The sequence below is a fragment of the Columba livia genome, chromosome Z (genome assembly GCF_036013475.1).
Source record: "Columba livia isolate bColLiv1 breed racing homer chromosome Z, bColLiv1.pat.W.v2, whole genome shotgun sequence".
Taxonomy (NCBI): domain Eukaryota; kingdom Metazoa; phylum Chordata; class Aves; order Columbiformes; family Columbidae; genus Columba; species Columba livia.
In genome coordinates this window covers 73,061,206-73,087,096 of record NC_088642.1, presented here as the reverse complement: position 1 = coordinate 73,087,096, position 25,891 = coordinate 73,061,206, and the positions used below count along the sequence as shown (strand labels likewise).

The following is a 25,891-nucleotide window of genomic DNA, read 5'->3' as shown; positions in this document are numbered from 1 at the left end:
TTTACAGAAAGGTTGCTAAAGTAATTAAACAGACATTTTGTCAGGTACAAAATTTATGAAAATCCAGTGATTTAAAACTACCTTTTCACAGGGTTCTGTTGTAAGGGAGCAGCTGGAGAGAAGAAGGTGTCCCTCCAGAACTTCATAGTACCCCTTCCATCTGTGTGTTCACATGAGCTTTAATCTTCACATCCAAAGGTAAGCCCTCAGCCTAAGCTGCTCTCTTGGGCTTTTTATCTGTGAGATATTCTCTAAGGTGCTAGCAGTTCTTCAGGGGGGTAGGCAAATGCCCATAAACATCTCATTGGGAACCTACACCCTTACAAAATCAGGTTTCCTGCAGATGGAGATGTCTGGAGCTGTTCTGGATGGGGAGTCGAGGGCAATAGTTGATCTTGCTGACTGTGACCTATGGATGAGATGAAGGTGGTTCTTGTCAGAAACAGCAGAGTAGCATCAGTGATGTCTATCACTGCTGAAGCCCCACAGGGCTATGGAGCGGTCCCACAGCACGCCACCAGTAAAAGTGAATGCGACAGTAACTGGAGAGACACTTCTGGACTGGGGTGACACTCCCGTAACACTCACTCTAGGAAGTTCAGAGAAGGGCAACAAAGATGGTCAGGAGTTTGGAGTACAAGTCTGATGAAGAACAGCTGAGGGAACTGGGGCTGCTCAGCCTGGAGAAAAGGAGGCTGAGGGGAGACCTTATCACTGTCTACAACTACCTGAAAGGAGGTTGGAGCATGGAGGGGGTTGGTCTCTTCTCCCAAGTAGTAAGTGAGAGGACAAGAGGAAATGGCCTCAAGTTGAGCCAGGGAAGGTTTAGATTTAATATTAGGAAAAATATACTCACAGAAAGGGTTGTCGGGCATTGGAACAGGCTGCCCAGGGAAGTGATGGAGTCACCATCCCTGGAGGTGTTTAAAAGATGAGAAGATGAGGCTCTTAGCGACATGGTTCAGCGTCAGTGTTGGGCTAATGGCTGGACTTGATGATCTTGATTCTATGAATCTACGTGGAGCTGGTGAAAAGCTGGACCAAGCCAACCAAGAGTTCAGGTTTCACCAGCATCAAACTGTGAGTTGCAGGGAAGTGCTTGAGGAATATTTGATTAATGAGGGTTTGTGCTGGCAGATGAGTAATCCTTTATAGCCACAGGCACTGAGAATATGGGTATTTGACAGTCTCTGTGAGTTGCATATATAAATATATATTTGTATATATATTGATGCTGCATTTCCTTGATTTCGATAAAAGGCTTTCCTGTTGCAAAAACAGGCATAAAATTACTTTCTACCCCTAACGTCAGCTAAACTGTAGCAAAAGAAGGGGCAATTTTGCTTTCCCAATTCTTCCATTGTTGGTGAACCGATCTGATGTCCTTCAATGCAGATTTCTCAGGGAGGTGGGAAATACTTCGCGTTTTGTTCTGCCCCTCAGGGTTGTCAATGGGAGACTTTTTGTCTTGCCAGAAAATCCCTGAAGGTGTCCCCTGCAAATTCAAAGCCTGTCCCTTGTTTGATATAGCACTTGCTGGGGAAAATGGGGTCTTTCCTCTCCAGTTTGCCACAGCACAGCCTTTCTTTGTTCGCCTCTGGACCACTTTTGAGTCCGCTTTTCCCAACGGAGTTGTGAAAGTCACAATGGTATCCACGAAGAGGAGAAAGTCTTATAGGAACTAGAAACAACAGTGACAAGTAGAGCCACTGCACCCAAGGCATAAAATTAAAGGCCTAGAAAGTTCTGGCAGTACAAGTGAATGACTTACTACTTTCTCTCAAGCAGGAAAGGGCAAAGCAAAGAAAGAACAGCCCTAAGTATGTGAACCAAAGGACATTCGTAAGAAGTGCAATTCCCTTTAGCTTGGATGGGATGATGCTGAAACCACAGAAATATTTGCTTAGGGGTAATTTTTTGAAAGAAAAATTTGTTTCTTGCTGATTAGCCTTCCAGTGTCCCTTTATATATACATCTATCCACATGCAGAAGGGATGAATGGTGGATACAATCACAGACCTGCATTCTGCATTAGGTTTGCATGTAATGTATTTATATGACTTCATTTGCCTTGTGTTTGATTGCACAGCACCTGTAGTTTAATTTTCATTGCAACACCTCTGTATGATGCAGAACTGCACTTAGTAATGCTCTCTTACTACAGGGAGGATGGTGGACTAAATACAGGAGCTTAGTTGCTGAGGTACTTTTAGCTATTGTCTCACTAGTGTCCTGGTTTTGTTAAAAAACAAGTTTCTCTTTTAGTGAATTTGCCTGTCAGCTAAAGCTTCATATTAGCTGCATTTTCCTGGAAAACCAGATACGTTTTGGTAAACATAGCAATGGGATGATAACTTATTGATAAGCACAGATGCACATCTCACGAGAGCAGCAACGAGAAACAGGTGACCGAGAAACTGACCAACTGTGTATAACATTCCATTCACGTGAATACTTCATATAAAAGTGGGAGATCACGAGGATTTCATCTTGTTTCCTTATGGCCGACATTAGGAGAGGACCTTGAGAGTCATCCCTGCAAACTGAGGCCTAGTGACAGACTGAATCCAGCTCCGATTGGCTGCAGAGTCCAGTCCAGGACTTCGGGTGCCGGCTCTGCAGTTGCTGAGACTTTCAAGATTGGTTTTGTATATTTTGTATTATTTTCTCTATTCTTATTAGTAGCATTAATAAAACGTTTTTAATTTTTCCAACTCTCTTCTCTCTGTCCTTCTCTCTGTCCTTCTTTCCCTCCCTCCCGATCGGAGATGGAGGGGCTGACGGGGGAAAAGGCAAGGGAGAGGAGGTTAACAACACATCTGCCAGGGTTTTATTGTCACCCCACAATCAAAACCCTCGACAACAAGTAGCCACTAAAAAGGGTGAACTTAAGAGGACAAGTATTGTTAAAGCACCTATTAGAGAGATGTACTTGTGAGTCCCATGCCAGCAGAGCAATCACTTACAGAGCTGTTCCATGAGTCTTCAGCTTCCACCTTCTTGTATAAATATACATTTATATATGTCCTGTCCCTGTTCCCCCTCTGTGCAATGTGGGTGATGGTGACTATTCTTCCACTGAGACCACGGCAGGGTTAAGGCATCCCCATATACGTAGTTTTTTTTCGCAGACTAAATATTAGCTTGAGAACATTTACATCATCTTCATTGTTTCAGTGCTACTAGTCTGGCAACAGTACAAGCAGAGGGACCAAGACACTGCCTGTGGTGGAACAACTCTAAAATAGGACACAGCTTGAGGTAGCGTATGTGGAGAAAAACTCTGTCAAACGCAGCACTGCAGACCCTCTGGATTAGGATACACAGGCTTATCACATAGGCACAAGCTTTGCCATTTAGAAACACAGAGGTATCATTGAATTTTCTGCACTGAGCAAAGGGAACATTTTTTAGGAAAACCCTATTAGTAGTAACAAGCTATGCTGTACACATGTTAAGACTATTGAAGCCTTTTTTCTAGAACAGACCCTTGCCCAAGAAATGCCAAAGAAATGCCCAATAAATTTTTCTTTTGAGAAAAGTATTTTTTCTTTTTTTCAAATGTATTTTTTCTTTTGACCCTAGTGAAAGCTCAGGTCCAAAAAATGCATCCCATCAGACTCACAGGAGAGTTCTACATATTCTTCACATGGCAAGAATGCCTGGAAACACTTGTGAAGACTGGTGGAGCCTGATCACCCCTGTCAGCCTTGCTGCAAAGTAGCTCTACTAGAAGAGGGTCGGTTCTTCCACATGGCCCTCAGATCTTGTAGCTGGGCTCCCTGCTCTTTCCAGCTGCTCCCCCTGAGCTGTCAGGGACCAGGCACATCTTTATGGTTTGGTCTGGCAGAAACAGTTTTCCAACAAACATGCACACGTGTTCCAAGCTCTTTCGAAGCTGTAGGAAGCTGAATTCACATTCTCACTTAGACTGCCTGTAGTTTTATCCCAGCACCAACAAATTTTCCATAAAATTAAAAATCCATATCTTTGATATTCCAATTCCACCTTTTCAAAATTTTATTTGTTATGATTTAGTTTGGTTCAGGAAATACCACTGGGTGACCATGTCCAAGAGATTCACAGACAGACAGACTGCTTAATCCTGAGTACAGATGAGAAAGGGTTTTAGCTAAAGCCATCGAAAGAGGAGGAGGCTTGTTCCTCTCCAAACTGCAGCCAGTCTCTTTACAGCATCGGGGCTAAGGGCACACTCGTCTCATCTTCATCAGTTCATCCAGCATAATGCAGAAGTTGCTAACTTCTTTTCAGTAGTCTGAAAACAAAACCCAGTATGAGTTTGGTTTGCTTGGGCCTTTTTGTTTAATTTTTTTAGAGCTCAGCCCACATTCAGTTTTATCTGGCAACAGAACTGGTCATCTCTGGAAATCCCACTCATGTGATTCACTCTGCTGACTGCGGCCTTTGTTCTCTTGATCTGCAGCTGAATGTCACACCATCCCGTTCATCACAGGAAAGGTATGAATTCAATGTGGCAGACCGTGCAAATGGAAGGGGAACCAGCCCCCGGCGCTGTGCCACCAGCTCTGCTGGCAGTGGTGTGCTTTACATCCTCGGGTTTGGCTCTTGCGCTGTCAGACTGAGCTCTGCTTTACAAAAAGTCCTTTCTCTTGGGGAAAATACTCCTCATGCCACGATGTCTTTGAAGTAAAATGGTCCTATGGAAGGAGGGAAAGATGAAAAGCTCCAGAGGCTGCAGTAAGGCTGACAAGGGTGGAGATGCCTGCATAGTATAATGGGTAGCATAAACAGGGCGTTCATTTTTGGGGCTGAAATGTCTCCCTTGCTCAGATTGTGAAGGACTGAGAAATGTTTTGCAGTAGAAAAATGAGCCACAGCAAAAGCATCACATAGACGGCTTTGTTTCATGCAGCTGCTTTCCATCTGAGCACCCTTCAGCAGCTCCATTTTCATTCTCTGCCCTGCAGCAACATTAATAAGCTCTGGGAAGATGCTCCTCAGAAATCCCATCACAGTAATTTTGTGCAGTATTTGCCAAAGGTGTCTTCCCAGTTTGTGCAAAGACAACGTTTTTATGTATGGCTCTTGTAAGGCGAAGCAGAACGGAGCCTCCTTGGGTCCATTGGTAGAAGTAAACTCTGTGTCCCAGGGAAATCCCAGGGCAGTGTCAGTGCCCTGTCAAATTGTGTTCTTCTTCAGCCTAGTTTAACTCCTAAGTCACCAGGCTGAATTAACGGGAGCACCTGCAGGCATGATGCAACTGAAAAGAACATTTTTGTTATGATTTAGTTTGGTTCAGGAGATACCACCGGGTGACCATATCCAAGGGATCCGCAGACAGACAGACTGATTAATCCTCAGTACAGATGAGGAAAAAACAATCTAGATTATGGTAAGAGCAGTAATATTTAGTCCCGTTTCCAAGTCAAGGCTAACCCTTGTGCCTGTAATACAAGAACTTTTGATTTACAGCTGCAAAACTGAAGCCGGGCCCACAGCTTCCTGTGGATGTTTATGTGTCCAGGATACCAAAATACCTGGTGTCAGCCTGTGGTCAGGGTTTGCCATGGGCAGGCAGAGCCAGGGCAGTGTTAGGGCCTGGCAGAGGGGGGACCGGGGAACCAGCAGCTGTAGCCCCCCAGCTGGGCTGGTTTGTGTCAGGGAAAGGGATTGCACAGGGTACGAGGTGCTTTGCACACAGAAGGTGACTCTGCCTGCCTCAGTGTATATTGATTGGTGTGTATCTTTTGGGGTTTATTAGCACAGAAGGTCATGGGCTAATGGACGTTGTGTCCCAGGAGGTTAGGAATAACCTAAAATTGCTCAGGGACGGAGCTGGTCAGCATGTCTCAGCAGAAAGCCTTTAAATGTGTATTTTCTGTGAACCTTTCAAAACTCAAATGTCTGTGCACTTACTGCACTTGGTTTGTGCTAGCAGGCAGCCAGGGGGTGAGTTTTCCTGGGGAAGGAAGGCTGACAGTATTGAACAGTGAGAACATATGAGCGTATGAGAAAAAAAAAAGATAAGATAAACGGAGTTCTGACTTGTTCATGTCACGCTAATTACATGAAGGCATTAGAACCTCCTCACCAGTTTGTATAAAAACAGTGTGACTCACTGAGCCTCCCCAGAGTTTCCCCAGGGGAGCAGACACCAGGCAGCCACAGTGGCAGCTTTGCAGTGGTGAGGTCCCAGATCACGGCCAGTGTGGGGAGGTCACCCGGCACTGCCGAAAACAAGAGTGTCCTTCAAGGGGATAAACCCCCTTGGCCACACGTGGATTTTCATCCCCCAACTCTTATCAGGGAGCTGTGGGACAGTTCCAGATGGTGGGCAGGTGTAGGGGGCAGCTGGGTGGGGTGCGAGGTTGGGGGCAGGGTCACAGAGGAGCCCGTGGGTGCCTCATCTGACCCAAGTCCTGCACAGAGCCTGAGGGCCTGTCTTGCAACAAGCTGTGAAAGCTTGTGCCTAGCACATGAAGGAGGATGAGTCAGAGAGCGTTCAGCTGCCACAGTACCACTGCTGACGTGTCACAAATTCAAGCAGCTCTCTGAAGTCTGCTAACATTGCTTAGCCTTCCAAAAACTCCTCGCTTACAAAGTAAATCGGCCTGCATCTTGCTTTTTCTTGCGCAGGCCATTTCTAGGTTGCATTATGGTTGTGTGTTGCCCTTGAGGCAGAGGAGCAGGCACAGCAATGCTCTGAGGTTTCCAAGGGAGGAGGGGTTTTGCAGCGAGCTTGGGAAAAGCAGAGCAAGATCAAGAGCCAGATTGCACCAGCCACCGACTGCCCCAAGGTGATAAGAAATACTAACAGATGGCCAGGCAGGGATAAGTCTGGCTCCTGCTTTTGATATTCAGCTGCAAAACAGAAAAAATAGGAAAATGTAGAGTGCTCTGCCCAGCCCACAGAAACACCCGGTCTGTAACAGAGAGGCACAGGACAGAGAAGTCCCGGGACAGGACTGGAAAGCAAGTGCATGGCTAGCTTGTCATCCCGTTTCTGTTCACTCTGCGCTTGATTTTTTAATCTAAATTTGCTGCTATATGTTTATGTGAGCCAGTTCAATCCACATCTCCTGGCTCATCTCTACCTGAACATTTCTATGGCTTGTCATTTGCTGTCATCTCCTCTGATTCTTCCTGTGGCAACTTTTGGGGGTGTTTTTTAGTTTGTTTGGTTTTTATTTTGCTTTGCTGTTGTTGTTGTTGGATTTTTTGTTTGGTTGTGGGTTTTTTGTTGTTTTTGTTTGTTTGTTTGTTTTTCTGTGAAACACCCACCCAAAGTAAACACTACGGAAATCAATTTAATTCCTTGTCATAGCAAGCTGTGGAAGGTCTCGCTGGCTGCAGCTCTAACGCTGACAGAGAGGCACTCACCGCCACGAGCTTTTCATACAGCAAGAGCTGCGAGACCTGGAGCTCCAAGCACAGTGATGCTGGGACAAGGAGCAAGGAATGCCCCTGGGAGTAAGCTGCAGGAGGGGAAAAACACAGTGCACTGCTCCACAATGGGGTGGGCAGGTCACGAGGACAAGCAGTCTGGTAAGATCTGCTACATGGGAACTGTAACAACTGTCCAGCTGTTTTGCTCCTTCCCTGCTGAGGACTCAAATCCCATCTCTGCTCCTCCATGGTGAGAAACAACACATTTAAAAGCTTCCTGAGTGAATATCAGTTTTTATAACAAGGCAGAGTGTAAACAGAAAGTGTTTCCCTGCTTCCTCACAAAGGAACATGTTTTTTAGAGGTATTAGTATTATAAACTGCTTAAATAAGCCTTGCTGTGTTACACAGGTAGCATTAAAAACAATGCTAGACAGCACTATCAGCAGCTTAGCAAAGCAGGAAGTGTAACTGTAAGTGACTTAGCTTTAGTAAACCATTTGTATGTAAGTCATCAGCTTGATGACACCAAGCTGAGGGATTCCGTTGACACACCTGAGGGATGGGATGCCATCCAGAGGGACCTGGACAAGCTCAAGAAGTGGGCCCATGTGAACCTCATGAGGTTCAACAAGGTCAAGTGCAAGGTCCTGCCCCTGGGTCAGGGCAAGCCCCGATATCAATACATGCTGGACATGAAGGGATTGAGAGCAGCCCTGCCGAGAAGGACTTGAGGGTACTGGTGGATGAAAGATTGGACATGATCCAGCAATGTGCGCTTGCAGCCCAGAAGGCAAATCATATCCTGGGCTGTATCAAAAGGAGCATGGCCAGCAGGTGGAGGGAGGTGATTCTGCCCCTCTGCTCCGCTCTGGTGATACCCCACCTGGAGTCCTGTGTCCAGCTCTGGAGCCCTCAGCACAGGACACACATGGACCTGTTGGAGAGGGGGCTGAGGAGCCACCAAGATGATCAGAGGTTGGAACAGCTCTGCTGGGAGGGCAGGCTGAGAGAGTTGGGGTTGTTCAGCTGGAGAAGAGAAGGCTCCAGGGAGACCTTATTGAGGCCTTTCAGTACTTAAAAGGAGCCAATGAGAAAGATGGGGACAGACTTTTTAGCAGGGGCTGTTTTGACAGGACAACACAAGGGATGGTGGTTTTAAGCCGAAAGAGAGAAGGCTTAGACTAGATATGAGGGAGAATTTTTTTATGAGGGTGGTGGAACACCTACCCAGGTTGTCCAGAGAGGTAGTAGAGCTTTAACTCTTCTGAAATAAAAAAAAAAAAAAAAAAATAGCAGGCACTGGAGTCACATTTTGACTATTTAAAGATTCTAGAATATTTCTGAAAGCAAAAAGATCCAATTCAAAGTGTTAAGACTCTTTTAGCAAATTTCTTCAAAACACTCAACCTTTGTCTGCTAATAAGATTTCCTTGGTGTTAAGAAACCTGTACCATAGATGTTGCTAGCAGAGTGAAGACTACTTTTTTTCTTCCTTTCCCCTTGAGAATAACACAGGACTTCAGGTACAGCAAACAGATATAAATAGAAATTATGTGGTTTTCACCTGAAATTTACTCTGTCTGAAACATTATTAAAAAAAGGGCTCTGAGCCATCCTCAGAAAAGGTAGGAGGTTGATCCTAAAGATACCGTGCCATCAGAAAACCTAAAATATCCCTTTAAGGGATGAAGCAATGTGTCCCTAAGTGAGGACAGCTACCATTGCATCTCACAAACAAGCCACACATCTTTTGACTTTCAGATCCTGTTCTTGATTTCTATTATTTTGCTAGCTCTAGTGCCATCTCACACGACTTGACCAAGCTGTGAAGTTCAATCCCTAGCTCAGAAGCAGGAGCACTTTTTGCTTAATTCCCACATCGTTATTACTCTGCATTTTCCCCCCCTCACCTCCTCTGTTTGACAACCTTCTGTCTGCCCCAGTTTGCTGTGTCATTGGAGAGGCTGAAAGGCAGATAATGCATGAGCACTTGGAGATGGAACCAAGGGAAGAAAGTCCAGTGTGTGGCTCCCATGTCTCCTGAGCACAGCGCCTGGCCGGGACAGCAGTGTGCTTCTTCCCTGCATCAGGAATTAGGCAAAAGCCACAGTGTCACCAGCTGCTTCTTGTCACATGATGCTCCAGCTTATGGTAAATAAAAATAAAAGTATTTTCCTACATCTTTTCTTAAACATATTCCTCCTTAGATGGAAAGCTCATAATAATAAGGAAAAACACACAGCCCAAACAAAAACTTGATTAGTTCCTGGAATGGTAACATTATTTTGCATTCCTTCTTACTGAAACAAAATATTAGTTGTTAAAATGTTATATTAGAAAGGACCAAACCTTTCCTCTGTTACTTTGTTAATAGGAAAATACAGAACTCATAGAAAAAAACGTGCATGTTTAGATCAAATAATTTCTTAGAACAGTTGTGTCAGAAAAAAAATTCCCTCTTATATATTAGTGTTTACTTACAATTTTATTATTTTTTATTATTAAGTACAGATATGAAACCTGCACCAAATACAGTTTCAATTTCTAAAAGCTTGCATCTAGGCCTTAAGTTAAATACAAGAATTTCCAAATGAAGACATATGTCACTCAAGCCTAGAAATAAATAAATATTTACAAACAAACAAACCAGATTTTATTTTCACCCCTTTTTCTGCAGTTTTAATAAACATTTTTTCCCCCCCCCCCATGATTCTAAATTCACATTCACTAGACCATGGATGTTTTTCCTTATTGTAAGGATGTCAAGGTGAATTTATTTCAAAGATTATTAAGATATTTTCTTCTGACAGAAAATGCAGGAATGAAATGCAAGTGAAGAAGACATTGGGGAAAACCCCATGTAGAACTGGAAAGCTCCTGATTGATAAGGAGATATTAACAAACTAGTAAATCTCGTAACTTCAGAAACAGAAATAATAGCTCAAGAAAAATGCTTCTGTATTTAATATCCAACTATTTGCTAAGTAATTTAATGATAACTGGCATAAAATAAATCAAGGACTCTTTAGTTTGGAGAAGAGGAGACTGAGGGGTGACCTTATTAATGTTTATAAAGATATAAAGGGTGAGTGCCATGAGGATGGAGCCAGGCTCTTCTCGGTGGCAAACAATGATAGGACAAGGGGTAATGGGATCAAGCTGGAACACAAGAGGTTCCACTTAAATTTGAGAAGAAACTTCTTCTCAGTGAGGGTGACAGACACTGGAACAGGCTGCCCAGGGAGGTTGTGGAGTCTCCTTCTCTGGAGACATTCAAAACCCGCCTGGACATGTTCCTGTGCGACCTCACCTAGGCGTTCCTGCTCCAGCAGGGGGATTGGACTAGATGATCTTTTGAGGTCCCTTCCAACCCCAAACATACTGTGATACTGTGATTTCCACTCTCTTTGGAGGTAAATTCCAGAAAACATTGGGCAAAAATTGCTAGATGTCAGTTTAGGGAGCAGTCCCAGTCCCAGGTTTCCAGGCAGCTCCATCTCACAGCTCAAGCTCAGGCTCAAGCTGGGCGCCGGGGTGCTTATAAATTCCTGAGTTCTACAATGCACTGGTCATGGAGGGGGCAGCAGCCCCTGCTCCAAAGCCGGCCTGCCTTTGCTAGCAGGTTTCCAAACGACATTGAGCATAGAATGACCTCAGGATCAGCAGTTTTCTCCCAGGAGGGGCATCCCTGCAGTGCATCATGCTGTATTTTGGACAGACTTCTCTGTCTGCAGACAGTCAAGTGATTCAACCACCCACATGTCTTGTGAGGATAAAGAGAGAAATGTGCTCAGAAAAAGAGAAAGTCGCTTATGTTCCGGACAGCTTGAAGTCTGTGGCTGCTGACAGAAAGTAACTACTTATGCTAGAACAAGCTGTTAGAAGTCCTGTAACTTTTGGTTTTTTTGCTTTAAACTGGAGTGTTAGCAGCCAAACTCACATGTTATCTCATGCAGAGAATCGATACTCCCAGCAAAATCAAAGAAGCTGTTCCAACCCTCAGAGCTGCTGTCCCTACGTTAGATTAAGAATTACAAAAATATGAATCCTGTCTTATAAGAATTTGGATTAACGTGGGGACCAGACAAACCTTAAGGCACCCACTGAGTAATCAAGGTAAAACAAAAAAATTCCCCTCTGCAGAAATAATAGAGATTTAAAGCATAAATAATTGCTGATGCAGTTGCAATATTCCTTGTGATGTCTTTTCAGTACTGTTTATATTAAAAGACTAACAAATTATCACCTCATAGCCGTCAGCAGACCAAGCATTAGCATAGAATATGTGAAGTATCTGATTTACTTTGTGGAGCATCTATGATGGCTATGAGATTTCAGCTCTGTAAACAGCTGAAAAATGTCTAGGGTTTCCTATTTCATTGAACTGCCAGAAGGGTAGAGTCAGCAGATCTGCTGTTTTACCTTTGTTTCTAAATATGACATTGTATAAGAATAAAATAAGAATTGTAAGTATGGCAAAGTAGCAACCCTGGCAGTGGCTCAGCAGCCCTTGTGTGCCGTCAACATCCAGCTCGTTGGCTAAAGATACTCTCCTGTTCCTGGTGGAATGATGTCCCCAAGCATATATTTAATGTAAGAACTATTCAGTGCTGGTTCAGCCGCAGTGTGCGGCCACAGTGTGCGAGCTGTTAATCGAGGAGGAGCCTTGGCTTGGAGGGATGGTTTTGGTTTTTCCTCTCTGGCTTTCCTATGACCCCCTACGTTCCTGTGTCCCACCAGCATCTCAGCGCTGCTGCTATTGCTTCCTGCAGTGTGGGACCGAGCTGTCTCAGCATTTTAGATGCTTCCACTTTAAATGGCCTTTTCATTTTTCATTTTCTGACATGAAGACAAGCTTTGCACCATTGAAAAGTGTTGGCTCAACAGCTTGCCTGCCAGTGATGCATCCTATTATTTCAGTCCTTGTCTGCCTCCATCTTACACCAGCTGATCTGCTATGCTGGGTTTATTTCAGTGTTATTCCCAGCACCCAGCAGCACAGCAGATGTTGCCTTCCTCTGCTAGTTCCCAGCTGATATTTCCAGTTTTCTAGCCATCACTTCAGTTTTTCCCTCCTCCTAACAAAAACTGTGTATCCACTTCTAGCTCGATCACGTTTTGCAGTTTGGGGACTGGCATGCACTCACACTTATATTAGGAGTAAAAGCTGTGACTTGTAGAAAGGAGGACTGAACCAAGGCAGCACGTGGTGACGTTGCTAAATATTTCACGGGAGGGCACGTGCAGCTCTGAGCACCCACAAGAGGAGGCAAAGTCACTGTGTCTTGGTGGCTGCAAAGTATCTGCACCCCTGGATGATAACTGTGGTTTTGTCCCTGCCAGCCAGGCTGCAGGAGGTGGGTTTGCGGTGCTGGAAACAGAGGCGGTGCGTGGGACGGAGCAAGAGGTGCCCTTGGGACACTGATGCAGCACCATGGCCAGGCACAAACATGCCCTGGCCTTGTCTCTGATTCAGCCTTTGAGCCAAACTCCTTAAAAAACAAACAAAACCACACACACACACCCGGCAAAACAAACAAACAAACAAAACCAAACCCAAATAAACCCAAACCAAACAAAGCCAAACATAAATCCAACCAACCATCTAAAACAATAAAAAAAACACCACACCCACACCAAACAAACAAAACAAACAAAAAGTAACCACAACACCAAAATAACTACTTATTACTTTTCAGATGGGAAGAGCAGCTGTCAAGGCAGCAGCGGGTTGGGATATTCTCCCTCCCTCTTTTGAATAAAGTTCTGAAAGCTCCACAAAGACCCCTCTGACAGAGACCATGATAATAATGTGATCTCCTCCTGAAAATAATCTTAAACTACTTACAGAGCTCCAGCAACTTGCTGTTGTGTCTTTAGTTGTTGTGCTAAAAACTGTGTCTGTAGGAGTGGATTTGCAGCAAGATGGGTTTTCTGCAAAAATCCTAAGGGAGACAAGGCAAAAACAATTTTAATTTTAAATAGAAAGGAGAAGGTAACATCATTCTCTTGGAGAAAAGAACTATTCATAAAAGCTACAGAAGTCCAGAGGCAGCTGTTAAAGAACTCCTATAGGAAGAAGGAAGCTGATTTTTTTTTCTTATATGTGGAATTTTCTGTGTATTTCTGGGAAAAGGGTAGAATTCAATCTGTGTGCTCTGTTGTGTCTAGCATCTTCCAGAAGTTGAGTGAACTAGGATTACTGGAACAGAATGATATGAACAGGTAAAGCAGACTTGAATGGGGAAGGACACCACAGTTTCTAGGCTTTTTTTTCTCAGTTTGTTGTTCTTTGAGAGCATCTTACAAAGTCTTGGAAGAACAAGGTCTCTGAAAAAAAATGCCCACCACAGCCTGAAGATAAGGCTTACGTATCTTCTGTATCTATGTGATGATCCTCTCCAGAGACTTGCAAAGAACAGAACAAACAAAACAAAAGTATCAGGGAGGAGGAGGGACCTTGGGAGGTCTCTAGATCAATGTAACGCTCCAAGCAGGGTCAGACGTGAGATCAGGTGAGGTTGCTCATGGTTTTATCCAGCAGAGATCTGGAAATCTCCAAGGACACAGGTGTCATCACCTCCCTGTGCTGTCTGTGTGGGGATAAAGCCTCTCACTACTGCCAGCCCTTCTGGCGCTGCTGAGCTCACTGCATGCCAGGACACAGAGCTGCCTGCAGCCCCACCGGCACCTCTGCAGCTCTTCTTTGGAAATTTGAAAGGAAATAAGAAAAGAAAAAGAAAAAAAAGAAAAGGGGGCAGGGTGGAGGGAGGGAAAAAAAAGGAAAAAAAAAGGGGTTGGGGGACAGAATGAAGTGAAGGGAATAAATTTTGGACATTTTCTTTCTTCTCCTAAACAAACAAATCTGCTTGCTGTAAGCTGACATTTCTGGTTTAAAATCATCATTCCTGACAAGCCTCTCTCCCAGTTTGAGAGATCCCATGAGAGGAATTATTGCAGCTACTTAGAATTTCAAGAGGGAAAAAAATGCAGACACAGACTAGTCTGGGCAGAAAGCGATCGACAGAAACCTCTCATCCAGCCTCCTGTACAAGGCTGGGTTACCTTCAGTGAGAGCTCAGGTTGATCAAGGCTTTATTCAGCCCAGTTTTGAAAGCTCCCAAGGAGGGAAATCACACTGCCTCTCTCAGCGTTGTGCTCCACTGCTTCACTGTCCCCATGACAAATTGTTTTGCCTTTGTGTCTACCCAGAACTTCCTTTACTGTGTCTTTTTACAGTTGCCTTTGCTGTGCTCTGCTGAAAAGTCTGGCTCTGTGTTCTTCATAATCCTCCTTTCAGGTTTAGCAGAGAAGGCTGTAATCACTGCCCTTGCTTCTCTGGCTGTATTCCTGCCTGTATAGCCCTCACACAGCCATAAAACTGTTGAAGGTACTCAAGGGAAAACTCAGCTCAAAGTCCAGGTAGCAACATTATGCGTACAGAAATCACTCCTGCCCGGGAAATGCAAGAGATTTCACAAAGAACGGGAGGAAAAGACCCTCAAATCCTTGGCAGTCCCAGCTTGGGTGCTTCACTTCTTCCATCACTGTGCTCCTGCTAGAGCGCATTTGGGAACTGGCCACAGCACTTTGCAATTGCTGGAAGCTGGGGTTCTGTCGTATGGTCAGCTCTCGCACAAAACTCCTTTAGAGTTCAGGAAGGGTTTGTTCCTAGGGAAAGAATGCAGCACAGGGCATTTCTTAGTGCTATGTTTCTGTGCCAGACAAAGGAGGCTTAGTACCTTCAATTTCTGAGTAGCAAGAAATGCATTCCCTTGCATTTCACACGGTTTTTGAGTTTTCCTCAAAGCCACAAACAGAGGCAACATCAAGGGACCTCTGTCTCCATAATCTTTCATTGCTGTGGCAGGCTTGAAAGTCCATACCCATGTGCTGTGATCTAGGATGTCTGGGAGGATCTCCTGGCTATCATTGTTAGCCCAGGACAGAATGGCTTCTTTTACAGCTTTAACCTTCCAGGTGTGAACATCCACTTGGCCTCAGTGATGCCTGTGTAAGGTGGGTAGCCCTCTGCTATTCAGAAATGACCACTCATGCATGTCTCTGATCAGTTGACCTGGATGGCGTTCCACTTGCAAATGACACTTCTCCATAACTTCCCTGGGGTGGCCTCTGGGCTGTCACAGATGACTTGATTTCTGTACCACAGATCAACGGAGGCAGGAAAAGGCAGCTCACGTGGAGAAACCCCACACTACGAGCTTGCAGTTGCACACGAAATTGTGCATTTGTTCATTTGTGTTGGCACTGAGGGACACCCACTGCAGCCCTAAGCAGTATTGTCACAGAGGAAATTGCAGAGATTTACAAATCGCAGGTAACTTTGAACCGCAAGCTTGCCTTCCTTCTGCCTGCTCCCTCAACAGAGAGAAAGAGGCCCTGGGGGAACGCAAGACTTTCACAAGCACAGACAGCAATCTGCTGACAAGCTGAGCTCCTGCCTGTGTGCGTACTGCCAGCCTGGCATTTGACATTGTCCCTGGTATAAATATCGCTCTTCAGATCTTGCATGTTCCTTCAGCTCTTCTACTAGAGGATCTTCATTAATGAATTCTCTATGGGCATGTAAACACTTCTGCACCTCATTATTTTATGCTTCTGGATAGAAGCCTGCTCGGAGCTTCATTAACAAAGATTATCATTGTGAACCATGACTAATTCCTCCCAAAGCACTTCCCTCTCTCATGATCATTTTAAAGTTTAAAAATAAATGCCAGCTGCCCCTCTTTACTGGAGCTTGTGCAAAGTACAATGGCAGCCTGATAAGATTATTGCTAGCTGATCACATGTTGGTTTGTGTCAGAGGTTCCAAAAGGGGCTTTATTTTGCTTTAAGTATCAGAGAATAATGTATTTAAGCTTCACAGGAAACATAAAAAACAAGCTGACCCTTATTCTGCCATACTGACTTGCTTGCAGGAATGAACTCTGTAAACTTGTAAAAATGGAGGGACCAAAAAATAAAAAAAATTATTAACTCATTTGAATCAAGACAGGAAAAACTGTGATTTGCACTGTTTGGAGCCTGCACTGCTCATTCTTCAGTTCCAGTTTGCAGTGACCATTATTCAAACTGATCTAGATATAAAAGGAAAACAAAGCTATTTTGCCTCCCCAAATGCAAAACCACAATCTTGGCCTTTAGTTTTTGCTGACATTATATAAAACTGAAACCTGCACTGCTAAGCACAGAGGGTTAAGCCAAGCAGATTGTACAGTCCCAGTTTAGCTCAAGTTCCTCACTGCCTGTAATTCAAGAAGCACCAGATTTGGGTAAAAGGGGGAGCCCCACACTGTCTGCAACAGCCCAGCTCCTAGCAATTGAGTTGTCATAGAATCACAGAATGGTTTGAGTTGGAAGGAACCTGAAAGTTCATGTAGTCCAACCCCGCTGCCATGGACAGGGACACCTTCCACTAGTTCAGGTTGCTCAGAGCTTGTCCAGCCTGTACTTGAACACTGCCAGGGGTGGGGTATCCACAGATCTGGGAAGCCTGTTCCAGGTCCTCACAACTGTCATGATAAAGAATTTCTTCCTTATACCTAATCTAAACCTACCTTCTTTCAGTTTAAAGCCATTACCCCATGGTAGTTATCTGTATTTAAAGTTACTATGACCAGGCTAACTGATAATTAGGAGGAAGGCAGTCTCCATTTTAAGATGCCCTTCAGCTTGCAATCCGAGTAAATCTTGAGGAAAGCCTCCACAGCTTAAGGAGATCTTCATATTCAGTTGACAACTTTGAAAAGAAGCATAAGGCTTGAGTGCATTCTCTACTGACACCGATGGGAAGAGACACCTTGACTTTTGAAATAGCTGATATTATGCCAGTATGAAAACAAGCCTGGCATCCCCTGCAGTAACTTGGTAGCAACAACTACGGAGAAGAAGGAGCAAGTTTGTGTTTTATTTTTCAGGGCACAGATAACCTCTGAATGTGTTTGGTTATGCTGAAAGAACACAAAGCCACTGGACATGGTTATAATTCATTGTCCTCCTAAGTTTGTGATAAAATGTAGATATAGATAGATATAGATATAGATATAGATATAGATATAGATATAGATATAGATATAGATATAGATATAGATATAGATATAGATATAGATATAGATATAGATATAGATATAGATATAGATATAGATATAGATATAGATGATATAGATACAGATACAGATACAGATACAGATACAGATACAGATACAGATACAGATACAGATACAGATACAGATACAGATACAGATAGATTAGAGATAGAGATAGAGATAGAGATAGAGATAGAGATAGAGATAGAGATAGAGATAGAGATAGAGATAGAGATAGAGATAGAGATAGATAGAGATAGAGATAGAGATAGAGATAGATATAGATATAGATATAGATATAGATATAGATATAGATATAGATATAGATATAGATATAGATATAGATATAGATATAGATATAGATATAGATATAGATATAGATATAGATATAGATATAGATATAGATATAGATATAGATATAGATAGATGATATAGATATAGATAGAATGGAAGCTCATCCTGATCCAAGGCTGACTAAGGATTTACATCTTCCCATTATGAACAGGGTAAAAGTGGAGGTCGGGGATCAATACTCCTAAGTATATCTTTTATGCAAGTGATTGTTTCAATGTTTTTCAAAGATTTCAGAGATTTTGGAGCACCTAACAAAAACTGTGCATTTACTCAGCTTTGTTATTGCTGTTTTAGACTATATTGATATTTTGCACAGAAGCATCAGACATCTGACTGCCTGGTTTGACTGCAGGGGGATGGCAATAGGAATTGATGTGACTGAAACAGATTCAGAAAGACTTCTGTAAAGAATGGTAAAACCGGAAAAATATTTGCTGTTTCTTTGAGGAACTGATTAATGGTTCCTCTCCCTCTGTCCTCAGCTGCTGTCTCCTTCTGTTTCCTGCTGATGTGGAGACGACTGTGTGGGTTTGGTGACTGCTTTGGTGTACACAGGGCTCACTGTAAAAGGCCTGAGCTTGGAGACGTCTCCCAAAATCTGTAATGTTTTATCTAAACTTTCTCATGTTTGCAGATGTAGTTTTCCCTGCTTGCAAATATGAAACAAACAAGTAAACCAACCCAGCTTTAAAAAGAAATATAAACTTTTTCCTAAAGTTACAATCTTCCTCTGGGGTAGCAAAGCAACTGAGAGGCCTTCACCCTTCAGTGTAACCTTCACGTATTTTCAGACCGTAAAACTCCTGCTGGGTTTTAAGGCCTGGTTGTGCTGGACAGACATAGCAAAAAAACCTGTTTCTCTTAGTAATTTCTCACCACCTCCTCCGATCACGTCCAGTTCCCATCCAACCTTCTCACTGCAGAAGTAAACCTTGCCAACCACTAAACTCTTACCTCAGCGCTCATCAGAAGACATGTAGCGCTATAACCTAAACACAACCCCTCAAGTGTTAAGTGGCTCTCAGACTGCTTCTGCTCACTCTCAATTACCTCTTCACCAAGTTTTCATACCTCTTTTTCCCATTTTTTTTTGCTGTTGGTTCATTTGTTTACCTTCTCTGAGGCAAGCCTTTCTGCTGCAGTGCTGGAGGCTGTTGCTTGAAGTGAACATGATGCTCAGGCACGTTCAAAAGATTAGCTGGCTTGGACTTCTGCACCTGCTACAACTTCAGACCTTTCTCCACTCTATCATAGTACTTCCTTTTCACAAAAATAATTAAAATAAAATTATTTTCAGACCAGTGTTTTCTGTTTATCTCCTTTTCTCCCTGACAGATTCATGTCTTCTCTGCACTTCTTTTCTCTCTGAAATATTTTATTTTCTGGAAAAGCAGCTGGAAAGAGTTGTTTTCCTTTTAGACCTTAACATTTAGATCTTGTTGTTCTCAGAGATTGGCAGGCATCTCAGGGGAGGCTGTTTGCACCTAGAAAACGACCAGTCTCTCCAGTCTAAGTGTGCTGAAAGGCTTTGCTTCTCTGGCAGGTGCTTGAGGCTTGGCCCTTAGTTCCTCCCAGCTTGGTGCGATGGAGCAGACTGTTTTCATGCACATATGCCACATCATAGGCTTGTGAATGGTTTCTGATATCACGCTGGTTTGATGAGCTGGAAAAAGAGAAGAAGGCTGATGTGAGTCTGAAGTGACATCTCTGACAAGCTGGTGGAAAATTAAGAGTCAGGTTTCAGCTTATCACCTGTTTGAGCTCTTCCACATGTCCAAGATGGGTGACGATGGGTTCTCTGACTTCCTGTGACAGGCAGCACAGCTTTGTTTGCTGTGCAGCTTTGGAAAACATTTGGGTAGGATGCCTGGCTCTGTGTTGCTTCTTGGGAGTACATGGTGGGAAGAAAAGCCAATTCTTCTTCCAAGAGACATCTGGTTGTGCTCTGACATCTGAGGAGATGGTGGCATGGTGGGACAATCTCTTCTTTCCACTCAGTAGATGTTTAGCAGGTAAGTGAAAGGCTGAGTTGGAAAAGTATGCTGGGTGTAGGCATGAGACCACACCAGCAAACTGAGGTGAAGATTTAGCCTCATGCTGGTTTATCTCTCCCACGCTAGCCCTGGGGACCACCTGGGGACCCCAGATCCCTGCAAGAGTGAAGCTCTTGGTGCTCTGGAGATCTTCCCGCATGCTGACCACTGCAGTGCTGTCAAGGTATCCCAGCATTTGATACTATGCTGCTCTAATGATGGCTGATTCCTGGTTCAAGGAAAGCCCTCAGACTCATGTTAAAATACAACACTGCTGATGGTGTACTGCTCATTGGAGATCTTTACCCCCAGAGCAGAGAGAGGAGAGGCGAGGGTTGCAGCAAAAGTTGCAAGTCAGGTGCTGAAGTTCTCCTCTCTCCTGCTGAAAGGTGTGATCTCATCACATGCAGAATTGGAGGCAACAGGGTTCTGTCCTGCTCAGTGCCTCAGCCATTCTGATGCTGCCAGAAGCTTCAGTGCACAGATATCTGAACACAGAATCATCAAATAGTTTGGTTGGAAGGGACCTTCAAAGCTCATCTACTGCCACCCACCTGCAATGAGCAGGGACATCTTTATCTAGATCAGGTCACTCAGAGCCCCATCCAGCCTGGCCTGGGATGTCCCCATGGATAGTTCATCTACCACCTCTCTGGGCAACCTGGGACAGTGTTTCAATACCCTCAGTGTAAAAAACTTCTCAGCAAGTCAGAGACAAAACAACTGGAGACTGTTAGCTTGCTCTGTGGAAACATGGGCAATGATGCAGGCAGAGATGCTCTGTGCCCTTGCACATACCCTAGGAACCGCATTACCTACACGAAGGATGCTCAGTTGGTATCAGCACAGCCATGAGTGCTCACACCTCTGGAGAAAGCCAGTTCTCATCCAGCTGAGGAAGCAGGTTGCCCTGCAGTAGGGTGGTGCTCCTGTGTCACAAAGTTGGCTGTTGCCAATCTGGCACAACAATTATACAATCCTCAGGCACTATGATGAACACTTTAGTAAGTTACTGAGGACTTTTATGCAGCAATACATCATTGCATATTGTTCCCTGGAAAAGCTACTTCCAAAAGTAGTTTGTACGTGGTACAGGCATAGAGGTGTCCTACAATCATGGCTGCTTTTGCTGTTCTGTTTTTTTGCTGTTTAGCTGTTGCTGTGATTTGAGCCTGAAAGTCCTGAAACAGCCCACAGGTTCACCATGGAAAAAGGAAGACCCCCTTTTTCCTCAAGGTTGCAGGAGAAGCACTGAACAACCCTGTGTGTTCAAACTGAAACAGAACAATGGGTTTCCCACCCATTTGCCATAGCAGGAACAGTGCAAGACCGGCTTAGCTGGCTCCTTTTCACCTTGTTTCCAGCAGGAAAATTCTACCACTTCAAAATACCTGCTTTAAGAGAGTCTATCCCCCTCTCAGATACGACTTTCTCGCATATAGGAAAGACACAGAGGCTGTGCTTCTGCTGAGACACGCCAAAAGGGATCCATACACACAGCATTAGGATCAAACACCAGGAAGCTGGATGAGTTAGACCTTCACACAAGCAAACGTCTCTGTGACGGCTTTGTGCATGTAGATTCATCCCTCTCCATTTTCTGCATTAGAGTTGGCAATGGAAAGGCAATAAAGTTACTCTAATGATGGTACTTGGCAATTTAGGCTTGAAGCTGCCCAAAAGCAATAGTGCAGATCATTTAGTCCCACTAACATAGTATCTGTCTCCAGCTGGGGCCATAAATGGATGTCCAGGAACCACCAGCAACTCCCTTGAGTTTTCTCCCACCCTTAAGCTTTTTAGCTTGAGGAATTTCCTGTAATGGATGTGGGTTTTGTCTCTTATAATCACCAAAGAATTTATTTCCCAGTCTTGACTGGTGTCCCAGGATTGAACTACAATTTCTGTTGGTTCTTTTGAGGAAGTATTACAGCAGCTCAGTTACACAAGCTCCATGCCAAGTATATGATGAATATGGCTGAATGGCAGTGTTGAGGACTAACCAAATTCTCCGTAGGAGTGGTTCACTTCCAAGCAAGCAATATTATCAAGGAAGGTGGTGTTAGGTTGATAGAGGTGTTCTTCTTTCTTCCATTTCAGGTACCTGAGTTCGCCTTGTTACATACCTTATTTGGGTATTTTTGTCCTCAGCCAGCTGTGATTTCAATTTGTAAGGTAATCGTGGCACTGCAGGAATCACCCTGTTGTGCAGCCATTGCCATTACAGCTGCCTGTGGCATGCAAAGCTCTTGCACTGATGTGGTGGTGGCCCTCAGGTGAAGACACCAGTGAGAGGGAGAGGAAGATGCCATACAGTGGTCATGGTTTCTCCTTGCACTGGTCATATCTGAGACAACCTGTGGGGAAGCGTTCACGCACCCTGCGTGAACACCTCCTCTGCTTGGCTGTGTTGGGTAGCCTGGGGCAGTGTCTTCCCAGAGGAGGGTGAGCTTTTCCAGAACTAAAAACAGAAATACAGAAACTGAACAATTTGAACAAAGCCACAGATCCACTGGAATAACTGAGGAAGAGAACTGAGGCTCCCAGTTTACAAACCCCACCCACCACACCATCCCATTTACTACTGGTACCACCAGCACAGACATACAGATGTCCTGAAGGTGTGTACTTGTGATGAACAGCTGTTTCCCAAAGGTTTTCTGAGGGAATTACTAAGGGAGCTACCCACTGTTTTGGTGTTATGGGTGGGATTGTCCTGTTTCAAAGGCAATAGTACGTGGTGCCCTGGAAAGCAGTGGTCCTTAGTTCAGCGGACACCTCTGTATTGCTCCTGACCTGCCAAGGTGAATTGCTAGATTGTAATACAGGAGAGGAACCTGCGTTAGCCCCAGTTTGCACATAAGGATGTGGAGCCCCAGGGATATCAACTGTTGACTGGTTGGTCAGACTGTGTGGCAATGTGGTAAATAGGCAAGAGAGACATGGGGCTGAAAACTGTCTCAGGCAGCAAAGACTTGCTCTGCATATATTTACGCTGCTGGTGCAAAGCTTTGGAGGTTGGCTTCAGCTACATGGAATGACCTGAGTGACCAGGAGATCCGAACACACATTGGGTCTGTAGGGTATTCTCTTAAAAAAAAAATAAATCCTATTTTTATATTTACGATAAAAAGCCTGAGCTATAAAAATCCTGTCTTTCTCAGAAGTGTTTACTAATGCTTGTAAATAAGCCTACCCTTCCCACAGCCTTTTTTCTTATTTTTCCTCCCTTAAAAACACATATCTCTGAAGGTTTGGGAGTGGGGAAGAGGGTGTTCTTCTATTGTATCATATAACTTGGGTACTAAATTACACCAAAGCAAACATAGCTATGGAGGAATTTGGGGCCAGTCTCAGTAGTAGGGCAAAGTCTTTAAGTTAGGGGAATTTACATCACTAGGGATGAACTTGGGTCCAGGCAGAATTTCCTCAGGATTTTGTAAAGAAAACCAAGCACCCACCCCAAGCAGACCTTAGCAGAGGCACAGGTAGAGGAATGCAAACTTCTAATGCTGCAACAGCCAGAGGTGGGGAGGATTTCCCTGCAGTTCTGCCAGAGAGGGAAAATCGTGGTGTTTGGGTGCACCGCACGAGGGAACAGTGTGTTTCAGTCCTCTGAGCTGTCCCAGCCCTGATCACTTTGCCAGGAGCTCACACAGTGACTACCAGAATTAATGCAGAAATGTAAAATACTGGTGCAGAATGAACACCCACGGATCAGTGATACCTGTGTGCATATAAAGGCATATTAGATGCATGCAAATGCACCTTGAATATCCATTCCCAGCACATTTTGCTTCCCCTGAGGTGGGTGAGTATTCTTCTTAAAGGCAACATACTAAACACCTCACTGGAAAGTGATTGCATATGAGTGTGCTTGTGTTCCCTGATTTTTTGTTTAAATGGTGGTGCCCATGGTGGTTTTCATTTACATATCTTGATGATTTACCTGCAAAAACGGATTCACAGGAGGTCCCAGACAGCCCCTTCATCATTTGTGTTGGCTGTCAGCTCCATCTGTCTGTGCTGCCTTTTGTGTTAGTTGGAAAATAAGGAAAATTTTTTTTCACGCATCTCTTCATGTTTCTCTTTTACTTCATCACTCTTACTTGCCAAAATTGTGTCAGTTGAACTGCTGTGCTTTCTCTTGAATCAGCAAGTATATTTGAGCAAATCCTCCAAAGGCTTTTTGTCTGAGCTTTCATGAAATGACCCCCAGCCCTATCCTCACCTTGTTTTTCAAACAGATCAATCACTGTTTTGCTTGTAGCCATACCAATCCTTGGTTCCAGGACCTAGCTAACAAAATGAAATCTGGTCCTTACAGATCAGTGACAGTGCTTATCTTCAATGGAAATGGCTTTTATGTTTGACCTTACATCCCCAAGAAAATTATTATACATGTTGGCACATGGAAATCTTTCATGCTTGGTGCACAAAATTACCCTTCGTACTAATCAGGCAATCAATGGATGTGAACTGTGTATACATTTGCCAAATCTGATCAATTTTCCTACTGTCCTATCTGCACCATGTAGATGAGGTTTTTTTTTAAGGCCCTTTTGGGCTGTTAATGTAGAATTAAACTATCTTTAAAAGTATGCATGCAAACTAATATTCCAGCCTTACGTTGTTTCTGTTTTCAGTGTGTTAAATAATAAATATTATTTCTTTCCTTCTTTTACTTAAAGCTTCTCAGACATTGAACTATCTCTTAGTGGGAGGTCCAGATGTAGAAAACTGCAAAAGAAATGTCTCTTGCTCTTTGAGTGCTTTGCCCTCTGAACTGATTTTGCCTCAGGCATGTTCCCTTCAAAAATGCAACTAGGCCATGTTGATCAGCAGCACTGCAGTAAACTGGTTTGGTTTTAAGTTATCACAGGCACATTTTATGGTGGAGTGGTCACGCTTCAGTCCAAACTGGAGATGTCGTGTTTCCCTGCCTCCGCCCAGGGCAAGTTACTGTACGTATGATCACTGCTCAAAAGAGCCAGGCTGATAGCGAAAAAGGATCAAAGTGTCATGGCCAGGGACATCTGAACACAGGTGTCACAGCTGTGACATTTTCCTAGCCACTTGCAGTTGGCACATTAACAGCAGGAAATGTGTCAGAGAACAAAATTGCTGGCCCAAAATGCAAGGGAGACCACCTGTTAAGAAGTGTTCACTTCTGACCAGTTTTGAGGCAGATCCAAGGCAGACTGTAGATTTGGCTGTGTCTATCTGCACCTCTCTGCTTTCCATGTCCTTGGGGGCAGGCTGTGGTGATGCTGAGCTGAGGACAGTGCATGTAACCCTTGGAGCTGGGAAACGGTGAGGCACAACATACAGGCACCGTTTGGTGTAGAAAGGCCTGGTCTTAATGAATAGATAATAAAAACAACGATAATAGATATGATTGTGGACAATCAGAATGAGCCATGGAAATCAGTTCTCCTTGAAGCCAAAGCTCACTCTGCCTTTGGTTCAGATGTAAGTAGGATCACTGAATCTTAAAAGCAAGCAAATGAGGACCAAAATCCCATCTGTCATTTGTTCTGCTTTCAATGCCATGTTAGGACCAAAACCCCTTTTTGGACTCTGTGGCAAAAAAAATTTTAAAAAGGTTACATTCTGGGTATTTTCCAGTCTTACCATGTAGCCAATCTTTGCTTCTTAAACATCAAAGCTTTTTACTAACCTTCTCACCATTCTTGTCAAGTGAGTCAGAAACATTATATTCCTTCTCCCTTCATCCTCTGTATTATTTTTTGTTTGCCTGTTTGGGGTTTTATTTGACAGCAAATAAGAGAACAAACAAATTTCTGCCTGCCATATTAATACAATTCCACTACCCAAGTGCTGGCCACTATGCCCTTTCCCCCTTCGTTTTTCACAGTCACCTGTTTGTTTTCTCTCCTCCTGTGCACAAGAAAATTATTCAGGGAGACCAAAAGACTCGATTTTCCCAGCTCAGTAAGTCTCAGCTCCCCAGAGATTTGTTTTTCCTTGCTAGAGTACCAGATCTTACTGTGCCACTGACTTATG

At 43.9% G+C, this 25,891-nt stretch overlaps 1 long non-coding RNA gene across 1 annotated transcript; it reads left to right on the top strand.

Annotated features, from left to right (window-relative positions):
- The first annotated feature begins 6,520 nt into the window (after positions 1 to 6,520).
- LOC135577318 (uncharacterized) lies at positions 6,521 to 19,837 on the top strand. Its single transcript, XR_010469026.1, has 3 exons — positions 6,521 to 7,618; positions 9,315 to 9,522; positions 18,126 to 19,837. It is a non-coding gene; the product is annotated as an uncharacterized LOC135577318 (long non-coding RNA).
- Positions 19,838 to 25,891: the final 6,054 nt, after the last annotated feature.